The 14,735-nt window shown below is 43.4% G+C and overlaps 1 protein-coding gene across 1 annotated transcript in view; it reads left to right on the plus strand.

The window, feature by feature from the left end:
• GPC1 (glypican 1) overlaps window positions 1–14,735 on the plus strand; it is a 203,831-nt gene that overhangs the window by 20,516 nt on the left and 168,580 nt on the right. The gene's annotated exons all lie outside the window — the stretch shown is intronic.

The following is a 14,735-nucleotide window of genomic DNA, read 5'->3' on the forward strand; positions in this document are numbered from 1 at the left end:
GTTTTAATCTATCTACTTCATTATGTGCCTGAATTAGAGTGTACTCTTTGAAGATCTAACCACTTGTTTAGAGCCTTATGGGAATACTTTTGAAAGTGTGGCCCTTGGCCTCCAAACATTTTTGATTATAAACTCACACCAGATTGGGAAATGAGGTGTGTCTGCATGGTTTTTCTCCCTCCTCCCTTGCATTTAGCTGAGCATCAGGATATCTGGCATTTGCTGCATCAGAGCCTTATCTATAATTCATAAAGAAGAGCTTGTCCAGCCTGGGAGTTAACAACAGTACCTTTTAAAAAGTGCTTCTGAGATGCAACCTGTCCTAGGTCCTGATTTCTGCTGAAGCTCTCAGGGCTTGTCTGTCACCACTGTAGCCTCTGCTTTCACTTTTTTTATGTAAACATCAGCCTCTTGCAAAGAAACAAGAAGTCAAGACAAATTGTAGCTGCTTCCTGCATGTCCAGATCACAGGTTACAGCTTCCCAAGCCAGTCATCTGTCTGGGTTCCTCTCCTTTCAGCAGCATTTGATAAGGCCCCATGAGGGCTGCCCATGGTGTGCAAGGACAGTCTGTAAAGACCTTTCATCAGGATTGACAAGGTGAAAATTTGACTTGTCACACAGAGGGTGCTGAGGCTTATTAAACTTAGTCATGAGGAAAGGATATGCACTAGTGGTTCCGGAGCCAGAAATCTCTGCATCAGAGACACACAGCCAGGGTTTACAACTTCCCTGAGCTGAGCACAACCTCAGTCTTTGTGTTGCTGGTGCATCCTCTGTCAGCCAGCAAGGCTTAGGCCGGGCAGAAGCTTCAGTGCTAAGAACAAATGGGGAAAAGTAACTGGGCTGAAGACTCAGGGCTTCTCAGCTGGCCAAACAGCAGGTGCTGCTGGCACACAAAATATTTTAAGAGTAGAATTTTCAAGCTTTCTTTAAGCTTCTTGTAGAGCTAAACCACTGGGCTGGGAACAAGTGCTTTTGCAATCCCAGTCCAACAGATACCGGTGTCCATTCACTTGGACCTAACTTACAGCCCACTACTGATCTTGCTTTCTCATCCACTGACACCCCCAAGTCTATCTTCTCAGGACTGCTCTCAATCCATTCTCCTCCCAGCCTCTTCCAGGTAGGAGGCCATGGAAAGGGAAGGAATGTGAAATCTTGACCAAATGAAAACTGCTTTTTACAAACTACCCTGCCAGGGATGGTGCCCTGTTGCATGGAGAAGAGGCAGCCTGTGCATTTGGGTCTGTGCTATGGGAGGCAGAGGAACACGGACCAGAGGCTTCTGACAGCAGAGACCTGGTTGTTAATTAGGATCGAGGTCTCACCAGAGCAAACTATCTGTGTTTTGGGTGCATGTGTGAGTATTCCAAGTGCATTTCCTCTGCCCTGTTCAATGACAGAGGGAAAACAAAAGTTGTCCCTGTTTGGTACATATGTCTGCCAGTGTGGGCCCCCATTTGATCAGGCCTTTGTGGTTTGCAGCACTTGGCAGCTGCACTGCTGCTCCTCTCCTGGATGGGATGGAACCATTGACAGGAATTTCTCTTGTCTTGGGAGAGCCACAGCAGTTGCTGATGGTCATTTCCTTTCTGCACTGCTTGGCTCTGTGGCACACACCTGCACTGCTGTAGGGGCAGCAGGCTGAAAATTGGGTTGAAGCTGGGCTTTGTGTACATTCATGGTGCACTTACAGAGCCAGACTTCAATGATGGGAGGAGGAGAGCTGACGAGAAGGGATAATCCATCAGAGCAAACATCTGTGTGGCTCAGCAGTCCATGTCTCTGACAGATACCAAATGGAGATGTTTGAGGAAGAGAGAATGACCAGTGTTGAGAATACTGCAATCATTTGCCCCAGGATGCTCCTGCCTTGAGAGGTCTGTATCTATGGGTATTAACAGCCTTTTTGGACTTTCTCTTTAGGACTGTGAAATGAAGAACACATAGGGTATTAAGGGAGTTTCAAGCACCTTTTCTATACTGCATCAGGACGGAGAGACGTAGCACATGATTTCCTGCACAAATTCTTTCCTCCTGTCAAAGAGTAATGAGATGAAGGGGTCTGCCCATCTCAAATATCAGATCCCATTTTGTCAAATGAGGTGCAGGAAATAGCAGTGTGGTTCGTGCACTCTTCTTCAATTTCAAGTCTCCTGAATTTCATTCCTTTTAAGAGATAAATTTGCTCAGCTATTTCTGTGTGGCAGATGCTGTGGGGTGGGTGCTGGCTGCCCCCAGCCTGACAGGACTGGGGCACTGCAATTACACCTGGCAGAAGGAATCCTCAGGCTCGGGAGAGTCTGTGTTCATGGTTTTTAAGGGACATCATCATGGGCCTTCTCACTTAAATGGAAAGCGTTAAATGGCCTTCTGCAGCCTAGAGGGGGAAATAAGGATAGTCTCCTCAGGGTACTTCTGCCACATGCTGACTTGCCTGACTTTTTTGTAATTCACATTTATTTTATTGAGGAAGTAGTCTGCCTGATATGCTGTCATTTTGCCCCATTGCTTGCAATGGCAATTTTTTCATCCACTTTCTGCTATTGAGACTCCAGTTTCTTGGAATTATTCCTTGTCTAATGACTTCCATTGCTAATTTAGTTCTAAGTGATCCCTGGACAGCCACAACCATAAATGCATGTAGGTGGCTGGGCTATTTGTCAGGGCTCTGCTCTAGGAGATGCTTAGTTTCAGTGCTTTTATGAAGTATTTTAAATAGCTATCTGTTTTATGTCTGCATTGTGAAGCAATCCTGAAGTTTTTCTCATTTTTAAGTCTAAACTTGTTGATTTCTATTACCAGTTCCAATTTTCTGGCCTGCTTAAAATATTCCCACAGGGACATACTGGGCTCCTAGGGCAGAGCTGGTTGTGTCCTGGGTGCTGTTCAGCCACATGGACATGTCCGTTTGGATCTGAGTGAGAAGCATCCCCCTCCCTTGCTCTCCTGACTGGCACAGCCATGGTGGCAGGCTGGTGACTTAGCCCTCCAGACAGCCCTGGGAAGCCTGGTGAAGACTTGCCCCTCAGTTATGCTGTTTTCACTTTATGGCCCCCACCACGTGCATAACTTTCAGAATCTGTCATCATTATGCAGTTGAGTTGGCTAAGTGTTTCCTTGCTGGAGGTTTTGCATGGATCTGGGCTGCCTGTCTTTAATAGTTTAGCAAAACATGAAGAAACTCTTCAGGGAAGCAATTTCACAATTAAGCATTTAGGAGATGGGCACCATCCAGAGCTAACAATTTTATCTGGAGACATTTATGCAGTGTTTTGCAGACTTAATAGGACCTCTGTTCCCACAGGTCATAAAAAATATCTGCTGTCTTCTGCCTTGATAAGGTATTTATTTCTTCCTATTCCTCCAGGTCCTAAATCAGAGAAAAGTGTGTTGCTAGTGACCAGCAGGAAGGATGAACCATTCATAGCTGGGGAAATAAGGTCCCACCTCACTTACCTAGGTATGCTATGGGATGCAATTGCACCATGGAAGGAAGGAACTCATTTGTTATACCTTTAAAGCTACCATCATGAGTTAAATGATATTTTCCGCTTTATCACTGCCATTGCTTCTTTGCCATATTGGAAGCTCAGCACGTTGGGGCATATGAATGTTTTATATATGCATATATATATCTCCTCATCAACTTTTCCATCTGTGAAGCATATCCTAAGAGAATTCAGAATGGCCGCTCAAATAAAGTAACAGCACAGCATTTGCTGTTTAGTGGTGGAGGAAATCAAGTTGCTATGAAGTAGAATGATTTGCTCAGGGCTGCTTTGAGAACTCAGTATTCAGAATTACATTTCCTTTTTTCCTCGATTTTCATTAATATGGTTTCACTCTTTATTCTCAAGAACAAGTGACACAGGGTGGTCAAAGATAAGTGATTGATTCAGCCCAGGCTAAGAATAAAATGAGACTATATTTGTTATATAGATAAAAATGTGATTCCTCTCTCCTCTTCCTTTCCTCCTCCAGTTCAGCTTTAGGCTTGCTTTTAGTCTTGTTTTTCTGAGGCCAGCAGCATGGTTCTTGCTGGCTGTGTCACCCGATACCAGGGAGGAAGGATTTGCTGACTGAATTCAACTGTTCCGAAGCTGGAGACCCAGGAAAGGCTGACTAGGCCAGCAGGGCCAAAATGCTCAGGGGTGCTATAAGGAGCATGAATGGATAAAACCTGAGCTACAAACCAACATGCCACAATGTTATAAAACAGACATTGTACAGTTATGAGGGTGCTAATTCATGTTAAGTGAGAACTGACTCCTTCATGGTTTAGCATGAAATTTGTGTTTTGAGTCCTTGGTCCAGAGCATGAGTAGATACAATGTTTTTTTTTACTGGCAATATCATCTGAATCGGTGTTGTGTCTCTGGTCCCTTTGCATTGTTGGTGTGAGGACAGGAGGGGAGTCAGGACAGTGGGCTGGAAGGGAAGGTTGCAGGTGAAGGTTTGTATTTCCCATTGGCACTGTATAGTGTGGGGCACACATTAAAACTGTAGTGTGAAGCCTGGCTGTCAGCCTGCCAGTGGCCTACTGCCTGAGTGAAAGACAAATTACGTGCCTCTGCTCCTTCAGGAGAGGTGGCTTTGTACAAGGCTTGTTGTTCTCTGTCTGCAGTGAATTGTTGGGAACAGTAGTAAAAACTGCATGTGCAGCCTATAGAGAAAGGAGGGGACAAAGGTCCTTGTCAGCCTCACAAAATCCTCATTGCAGTTACCCTCAAACTCCAGACAAAGAGATAATACACCACATTTTCCTAGAACATGAGAAAAGCAGATCTTATATCAACACAAATACTCAATTTGCCATGTATCTTAATGGGATAATACCATTTTTTTAAAACAAGCAAACACAAAACTCTGTGTTTCCATGCGTTCATATATCCACTATAATGTTTTTCAAATGGACCTCTAGGGTGGCATCCTGATGGGAAAACATCTGCTTTTATACATGGGCCTCTCATGGTGATAATTGTATAAAATACGTGGGGTAGAAGGTTCTTCTGGTAATGGGGGAAGTTCTAAAGCCTATAGGAGACAAACTGTTGGGTGTTGCAGGGGAATGACTTGTGGGTGTAAACTGAAGCATTGATATAAAAGCCCCATAGATTTTAAAGCCAGAAAGATTGTCTCCATTTCAAACTGTGAATTGTGTCCCCTTTGGGAGCTGAAAAAAGTTTCAAAGTATAGTGGGCAGTGAATTTTTATTAATAACCTCACCAGGTGGTTTGTTTAAAAAACCAAAATAAATAACCCTTACCAATTATTGTGAAAGAAAATAAGATAAAAATAAAAATCAATGAAGTTAAGTGGTTGTGTGAACTTTCTCTTTCTTACTCGAGTGCTGATTGTGAAATTTTACTTGTTGTTTCAGCCTTCAGCAGGTTTTATGAAGACAGGTGAGCCATGAGGCAAATCAAGCTTTCAGAAAGTGTGATAAACTCTGCCTTTTTTAATCACCCTCTATAGCTCCAGGTGTAAAATTTAGTCAGGATACAGTTTGTAGGTTCAGGGACTAAGTAATCATTTTTCCAGAGCTATAGAGCAAGCCCAAGAGAGCTGTTAGACATCCTAAAATAAATAAATATTGAGCTCAGGGGAGAGATGAGTATGTAATTACCTGAGGTCTGGCTTTTGTGCCCTCTCAGAAAGTTAATTTAAACTTTGGATAGCTGAAAGCTCTCTGCAAGAGGCGGCACCAGAACATTGCTGCTGGTGAATTTGTTTGGTGTGGCAGTTTTATCTGTCTACTTTCCAACTGAAATCCATGCAGATGAGGAAATGGCATGGTTTGGAGGGGAGGCATTTGTGGGATGTAACTAATAGCTGGAACCGTGACTGACAGGAAGGAGAAGGAGGATGAAGGGGCTGGTTCTGCATAGCTTTCCACAACTTCAGCATTTCTGTTTGCACAGCAGTTTTTGATTGGTTGGTTGGTTGGTTTTTTGCTTGTTTTTGTTTGGTGCTGATCTAAATCCTTATGCTTGGGAAAAGATGAACACGTGATAGCTGGAGAGAGTCAAACTTCAAACATATTCAGTTAAAGGGAAGTGAATGGCATGATATGGGTACTGAGCATAGAAACAAAAATACTTGTCAGAGATGAACTGTGGGGTCAGGCCTTGGGAGACTTGCTTTACCCAGTTACTCTTTACACTGTCTTATATCATTGTGAGCTCTCTTACTTTGGGAATCCCATGTGCTGTAGTGGGTTTGCCCTCATCTCAAATTCGGTAGCGCATAGGGAGGTCATGAAGACCACTGCATGTTTATTTTCAGTCCCTTTGTTTTTAAAGATCTGGGTTCAGATGTATTTGGCAATGTACAAACTGATTTGTCAGAAATCTTATCAAACTCAGCAGAAGTCAACCTGGAGCTGAAGATCTGAGTAGAGAATTCAGTATTGGATTTTCTTCTTGCTGTTTTAAATACCTTCACTGTACCTGTGGATGGTCCTGGCATGCACAGGGGCCACCTCATGTTCTTTGGTTGCTCCTTCCACTTCTGTTCATCCTTCCAGTCTTCTTATATTTTGTCTACTTGAGGCAAGTAGCAGCTGTATCTTTGGCCCAGTGTGGAGGAGGTGGCAGTTTCTGTATATTGGACGTATAAATACTTCTGATCACTTCCCTAAACATTACAGCAAGCTATGAGTAACTGATGTCATGACTCATTACTGCTACAGCTTTTGAAGCTGTGCCTAGGTCTCCAAATCACGTAACACAGCAGACCTTGGCTGTAACAGGAATTACTGCAGCTCACAAGCAATGTCCTTGGGGCAGGGAGCCACAGCTGTCCTCAGTGCCTTTGGCATAGGAGCAGTGCGATTTGGGTTTACACTGGAGCTCCTAGATCTTAGGCCAGTAATAATAATACACCAAATCTTTCTTGGTAGTGCTCCATCCTCTCCCATTCTGGGGGAAGGGGATGCACACACACAGATAGCCGAGCACTGTGTGGACAGCCAGCTGGGATGGCTGTCAGGAAGAAGAGGATGTCCCCCATGGCCATCAAGAACTGTGCGCCTGGTGCTGTGGCTTAGGAAAACTGCAGGATTTCTTGTGATATTTAAGTACAATGGGGAGCATTAGGTCATTCTTTAAGTGTACCATATACAGTGATGCGTATGGAGCTTCGCCAGGCTGATGCTATTAGCTCATGCTAATCTCATTTATCTTTTGGACAGCAGAGCCTGGCAATCCTACACTACTTTTAGAATCCCAACATTCAGGAATGTTGCACAAGATTTGCCCATTATTTTTTCTTTAAGCTACTCAAGTTTGGAGGTTTTCCAGAGGTGTTCTTGTAATTTTGGATGTGAATGTTCTGTACCAACAAAAGAGAAAAGGACAGTGAACCTGCCTTTCTCTTTCAGCTACTGAAACGAGTGGCAGCAGTCCAGTACCTCAGCAATGATACTCAGAGGAGGATGTTATTTTTACCTTTTTGCATTTACAGAATTGCCTTGGCTTTCGGAGGAGCTAAGTCATTGTAAGTAAGGGCCTCAGATCCGAACTCTACTTCTTGTAACTATGTCCTGGGCCATTTTTGGGTGATTACTCATGAGGTTTGTCTCTTTTAGTGCCTTTCATTGCTAATGGAGCTACATTAACACCAGTTACAGTGGGTTTTAATTATAGGCTTGAACACATCCCAAATCACAGAAAAATATCAGAAAAAAACTTGGTAAACCTCTGAATCTCAAAAGGACTGTGCAACAAAACTGCAGCGATAGCTCATTTTGCATTTTTATAATGCAGTAAATCATCTGAAAACAAAACCAGAAGAAGTGTTTGTGCTGTAAAGATACTTCTCTTGCAGCTGTTTGGTAGAGCTGTTCGCTGTGGTGCTAGAAGATCTTGCTGTGAACTTGGAGGAATAGCTCCACAAATGCACATGGTTCCATATTGCTGTCTCCCTAGTTTCAACCACATAACCTTGAGTGGGATTTTGGCACCTAAATTCCAAACACACCCAAGAAAATCTGGTCTTAGAGCATTAGTTACTAAATTAGCTGTTCTGCTCCATATGTGAATGTTCAGGACTGAAGAAGCTGAAGTGCATATTTAGAGATGCTCCTGGCCCTGGTTGGGGTGTAGCTGTAAGAATCTGGCCTGGATGTTCAGATTTTTAAGACGTTGATCCTGCAGCCTCATAATGCTCTTGGACATTTCTGCGTATGTCCCTTGTTTTTATAAGTGGGGATTTGGAAAGAGGTCTTAAATTGGGTGTTAGACTTCGCTACTGCCTCTTTCACCTGAAAAACAGCACCAAATGAAATTTAAGTTTTCAGTACTGAGTTGCATAAAACCTTCCTTTTAAAATGCACTTCTCCCACAAGGCACTGAACTTTAAAACACTGTACGCAGACACAGATACAAAGTATGAGAGGTTATAAGTCTAGACATAATCACTTGTCATGGTTTGAGAGCCTCAAAATCCAATTCCCTAGTCTAAGCCCCCTCTCACATCTCAACCCAATGTGAGATGGGTTTTCCAGACAACCACACGAGACTCAAATTGGGGGAAAAGGAATATATTACAATGACTGTACAAATAAATATTATAATACATCATATACATAATCTTAGCTATCTCTACCATGACACAGTATTTACGATGGATCAAATCTCTTCTCCCCTCCAAATAAAAGTCTAGGAGGGAAGAAGGAAAGATCCCTTCTTCAGAGCAGCAATGTCTCTAAGGCAGCAGGTTTATCTGTTTCGCTCTTCTTCTCATGCAGCAGCTGGATCTCTGCCAGCACACACGAGGGGTATCCAAGCCCCTCGGCCACCCATCTTCAAACGAGGGTCTTCCTCCGTGGACTGCCAGCAGGGACAAAACTCGCTTCACCACGGGCATATCACAAAGTGCAGGGGCATCTTCGTGAAAGTCCCTTCCTCAGGGGGTTCACCCCTGAGTCAGAACATCTTGGGCAGCTTTCAGTTGAAAGCCTTTGCCTCAAGAGTTCTACCAGAGCTCCTGTGCTCTGTCTCAGGCTGTTAGGCTTGGCAGCAGCAGTGAGGGGGGCCAAGGTCACCCCCTCTGCATTCTGTCTGGCCGTCCCAGTCCAGCTTCAGGACACCTGAGCTTCTCAGCTCCTCTCTCTCCGGTGCTGCAGCACTCCAAGACTCCTCTCCTTAAATAGGAGTCCATCTCCTCCTCCTCTCTAGGAGGTCTCAGAGGGGTTTGGGGTTCTATTCCAGTTCTTACCCCAACTTCCTCTCTCTCTGCTGCGCTCTCTCTCTCTCTCGGCTCTCTCTTCAGACAACTCGGTGTCTTCCTTGGCTGCATACTGTTGCTTTCTTATCTTTTGGCTCTTGTCCACAGTCTCTGGACGCTGCTTCTGCCGCTGCTCTGTCTCTGCTCGCTCACGGTGGAGAAAACTTTTTTAGCTTTGAGCCACAGGTACTTAGCCCAGCATTACGCTGTTCCAAGTCCCTGCAGCACCCCCCAGCCAGAGGCTGGGGGGCCTCAGAGGCCCCAAGGGGCTCCGAGCCCCTTCCAAGTGGCATTCACAACATGGCTACCACTTCTACCACCAACTACAACTACCTTCTCTTCCGTTCTCAGTGTGATATGTTTATATTTTGCAGAAGCGCTCATTGGTTAAAACTTCAAAACTTCCAGGGTCACCACCCGCTGGGGTTTTACCATTTTATAACTTCAGGGGGAAAACTGTTTCCCCCCACCACATCACTGTACATAACCATGTAGAAATAAGGGCAGCTCAAAATGTGTTCCTCCACAGTATGTACTGTTTGTGACTGTTCAGTATTGTTTCTGCTTCAGTTACAATGAAATCTCTCTAGGGAAGAGACAGTGTCTTCTGCATTTCCACTGCAGAAAGCACACCATTGTGGTCTATAAATAATAATGGTTTATATTGTGTTTGCCTTTAACGTTTCCATTCCCTTGTAAATAAATAACTCTATTGCTGTCTTTGCGGTATTCTTTATATTAAGCAAAGGGAGAAATAGCATTATTTAAAGAAAGGTAAATTGCAGCATAAGGGTATATTATATTTAGTATGGAAGACCACTACAGTCTTCTGTTTCTGGTTTCTAATGAAGGCAGACTAGATTTAAAACTAGTGATTGATGGTTAATAGAAAACTATTGCAGAAATCCTGTGGTTAAAGTATACAGTTTGCATACATCTTTCTGGACACTTTCAAGATTTTCATTTTAGAAGGCAGTATTACTTCTCTATAATTTATTTTTCCTGGCATCCTTCATTAGAACATAACAAGGTGCTTTGCAGCAAATATCACTCTAGTTCATGACCAGTATGAAAGCGTGCTAGAAGTGCAGCAAATACACGACTTCAGCTCCAGAGGCTGGTGGTAACTGCACCAGGTGCCAATACAGATACATGGTGATGCAGTGCACAGACAAACTGCTTTTTCTTCTTTTGTTATCACTATCTTCATGGCCGTCTAGAACAAAGTCACCTGACTTTGCATGGGAGTTCCCCCTGCTGTTCAGTAATCTTTGTGGGCTACTGCATATATGGTGAATTCCAAGTCTGTAAGGCCTTCCTTTCAAATATCCAGGATGAATATGAAAGCAAATAGCTGAATGATGAGTTGCATTTCCAGGCTTCTCCAGGGCCTTGAGAGTTGAAGAAGACTCTCAATTGATACATCTGTTGAGCTTTGGAAATTTTTTGAGTTTGACCTAATGATGGTACACCCTGTATGGGGAATACTTGAAATACTGAGAGTATTAGCTCATTTCCTTTTGCAGTAATGCTGGAGGTGGATGGCCAAAATATGCTTTTGCATGTGGAATTTCTGCCTTATCAGAGAAGGTGAAACTGCAGGATGGTCTTGGCAGACAGAGTGGGACTTTGGAAAGCTGATCTGGAGCTCGTGGGACTTAAGGCAGTTCCTGAAAAATGTCATACACTGCACAAAGAGGTATTCCCAGGGCCAACTTCAGGTGTTTTACACAGGCCAGCTTGTGCTTGAATGGTCTTACTCTCCAGGTTCTGATTTGTCTCCAGCACTTATGTAAGGAGATTAGCCTCCTAAAAGAGCCTTAAAATTTGTCAGAGTAAATATTTATGTGAGTATCTTCACCCTGCCCTTAATGTGTAATGCTTTCGCTTGGGTTTACGTTCTTACTTGTGAGAATGAGGAGTACCGTGGAAATCTATTCTCATTAAGTTCCTGCATATGTTCTGTATAACGTGGCTTGCACAGTAATTTCAGTGCAAATTTGGACTCACAGGCATATAGGCTTTTGAAATCCTGAAATTGCTGCATTTCCACCCACATAGAGCAATCTAAACCCCCCTTGGTTTGGAGAAGGCTCCTTGAGGTATTTATCCAGAGGCTCCGTGTAGCAGCATATAAAAAGTTTTCTTGTTATTTACCTCCGGTCTGACCTCTAAAGACCCTTATTCCATCTTCCAGAAAACAACTTATTCATTGTTGATAAAGAAGCACAACTCCCCAATTGCTGAGGCTGCACAGGGGAGTCCTTTTGCTGAGTACTCTGGTGTGGCTGGAGCCACTAAACAGACTTGGAGTTAAATAGACTGACTGTCTTGCTCTAAAATACCTATCCAAATGTACTCTTTCTTTCCAACCAAGAGCAGTCTCTCCTCACTGGTTGTGTGTTATATCCACTAGCATTAATGGCAGCTGGAAAGCAGCAGCGAGACATTTTACTTTGAATTCTTGGAACAAATGTTGGGAATTAGTGCTTGCAGCTCATAAATAAAATAGCTTTATTTTATATGCAACACTATTCATTGGATCAAATGTCTTAAAAACATGTGAAAAAGGTAACTGGTGGCACATACCAAGCTTTCTGGGGGAAATTTCCATTCAGATGAATGACCACATCAAAATCATAGAGGAGGAAAAAAAACCAGGAGAGCTAAGAAGTGACAAGAAAGAGGTTTTTGAAGAAAGTTTGGAAGCAGGTGGAGGATTGATGTGGCTGACAGATAAGAGAGCTGTTCCAGGCAGCAGAAGTAGGCAAGGGGGGATGCAATGTTATGAATAATGTTAAAATAATCTGAAGGGGACAGCAAAAGGAGTAGTGAGAGTTGAACTGGGATAGTAAGTTGTGCTTTGCATTGAAAACAGTGACCCAACTTCCACTGGGCAAACGGGAGCTTCCTGCATGTGTCCAGAAGCTGATTTGTCAGCTACCACTGATGACAGATCAGTGGGGGAGAAAATATTGCAAAGTACAGAATTCTGCTCTGATACTTGTTTTTCTGCATTGTTAAAACTGCGTGGATGGAGAAGAGCTGGTGGCCTTTCAAAGGACACCTCTGTTTCAGAGTAGTCTCACTGCTAGTCATTACTTGACTGTATGCAGCTGTGATAGTAGCACATGTACAATAATAGTAGAGATCAAGTTCAAATCTGGCAGCGAGGATAAAGGAAACAACTGCTCTTTCTCTTCTAATCCATAAACTGGGCAGCAATGGGAAAAAAACCCAAGTGTCGGACACAAACCAAGCAGGTTGTGCGTTGTTTCTTTTTTTAATTTCCCTTAGGTGTGGCTAACTCCCAATTTCAAGTATCCAAATGCAGCTTCTGATGCACAGGATGGTATTTTCTTGATGCTATAAAACTTGTAGTGAACTATTAAACTGCAGCAGCATTTCATCCCTGAGCTGCCCACACAGCAGTGTTGGGTGAAGTGACCTGGAAAGAGAACATGTATTTTATCTTGTTAAATTCATAAAACACTGAGATGTTTTTTTGAGAGCTGAAGTGCTACATAAGTGCAGGGTCTGATTATTTTGGGAAAGATGCTGTGACAAGCGGTCCTGATGTGTATTAGATCACCTGAGGGCAAAGTGGACTTCTTAAGGGAAAAGAGTATGTGCAAGAGACCTTGGAGTTGGTGCTGTGGGCAAAGGTCATACTGTAAAACACCTGAAACTCTTGAACTGATGATTGTGCTAAATGAACTGCTAACTCTTGCTGATGCAGGTGCACAGCTGCTCCCAGGAAACAAGTTTGCTCCCTGCAGAAGACAATAGTACTTCATCTAGTTCTTTTCCCTTCTGACACTCTCCCCTCCATCCAGTGCTTAGATGAATTGGAGTGACTGACAGGTAAACATGCGGTGAGTTTGTTATTTTTGTATATCGTTTCCTATCCTTTCTTCCTGGTTGGTTGCAGCTGGATGTAACGTGAGTGAAATTCTGCCTTAGCAGATTGGATCACCCTGCCTTCTGCTGGGTTTGCCAAGCTGGTGTAGCCGTGTTTGTGCTTGTGTGATAATGCAACAGGGTGGCAGCTCTTGTGCTTTGCCTGAAATCAGGTTTTAGACAGACTCTTTTTCTCCTCAGTGGCACCTTTTATTCACTTTAGTGCTGGGGTTTTTTTGGATTAGGCATTTCATTAACACAGAGAATATTTTGTCTTTAAAGGTGTTGTGCAACTGGCAGGAACAGAAGGGCACCACCAGCTAGGAAAGGAAAAGATAAGCATTTTTTGGCTCAGTGAATTGCACCTAGAAGCCTCTCGGAAAATTGCCCTAATTTCCTTCTAACACCCCAACCAGTGCCTTTCATGCTGACACGTAGCCTGAAACAGAGGTGAATAGTACCAGATGGTGGCTTGTATTACTAATAATTGTATTACAACAGCACTTGGTGGCCTGGTTCAGAGTGGTGCTGCATGTGGCTCTGCTGTATCAAAGAAGGCAGCCCAGGCCTCACCTGCTCAGCAGAGGAGGGGGGTAAGGATGACAAGGGACACAAAAATGTCAAGGTGTGACTTGCCCCAAGTCATTGGCAGGACTGGGAACAGAAATCAGTTCTCATAAAGCTCAACAGAGACAACAGATAGGTGATAGCACTTTTGGCACTTAATCCCAGTGTAGTGCACTGGTTTATAGGTTTATAAGGTGACTGACCAGTTTGATCCTCTTTAAAGTTTCGATATCTTTAATCTCAGTGTCTGTGAGTTTATGGGGAAAGCTGGGAATGGAACAGGGAAGTGACAGTCTCTTGAATTTGTCCTAATCCCACAGGTTACAGTAAATCAGTGGTGGAAGCATATTGCCTATCACAGTGCCATGCATGACTGATCAGCTCTGTCTTTCAAATGCTGTTAACTTCAGGCTGGTTAATCTATATTCCTGTATGTTGAACACAAAGCAGTGCTGGCTGAGGGATTAGGGGAGAATTAAGTATTTGTTCTCTAATCCTGAATGTTTATAAATCAGTATTAATTACTTAAGGTGCTTTTAGAGAGTTAACATCCTGGTTTTTATAATAATTTCATGATCCATCTGGCTAATAAAAATACTTAATTGCAGGAGAAAAAATAAAATCTGTTGCTGTGAAGTGTAAGCATGCAGATCCTTTGCTTAATGGGATCTAATCGCTGTTATTATGGATTCTGATAAGTTAAAATTAATAGTGGGGGTAGCCACATCCCACATCACTGTCTGTAAACATGCTGCATTGATTCAGCCTAGTCTGTAGGAGAGAAGAAAGCTGAACCCAGGCCAGTGGAGCCCCTCCTGTTTCTAAGAATAAATTTATTTCTGTAATGCATTTAAGGGTGTACGGGGTTTTTGGGGGTGGCATTTGGGGCTGGGGTGGGTTTAGATTTTTTGGGGGGAGAGGACCTGATTGATAAGCATAGAGATACCGATGGGAAATGAGCATCCTGCGGGGTTTGTCCCTAGGCTGGCAGTGGCATTTCAAGCACGAGGCTGTAGTGCAGCAATGCTGAGAAAC

Source organism: Lepidothrix coronata, unplaced genomic scaffold (genome assembly GCF_001604755.1).
Source record: "Lepidothrix coronata isolate B3197 unplaced genomic scaffold, Lepidothrix_coronata-1.0 Scaffold248, whole genome shotgun sequence".
NCBI lineage: Eukaryota > Metazoa > Chordata > Aves > Passeriformes > Pipridae > Lepidothrix > Lepidothrix coronata.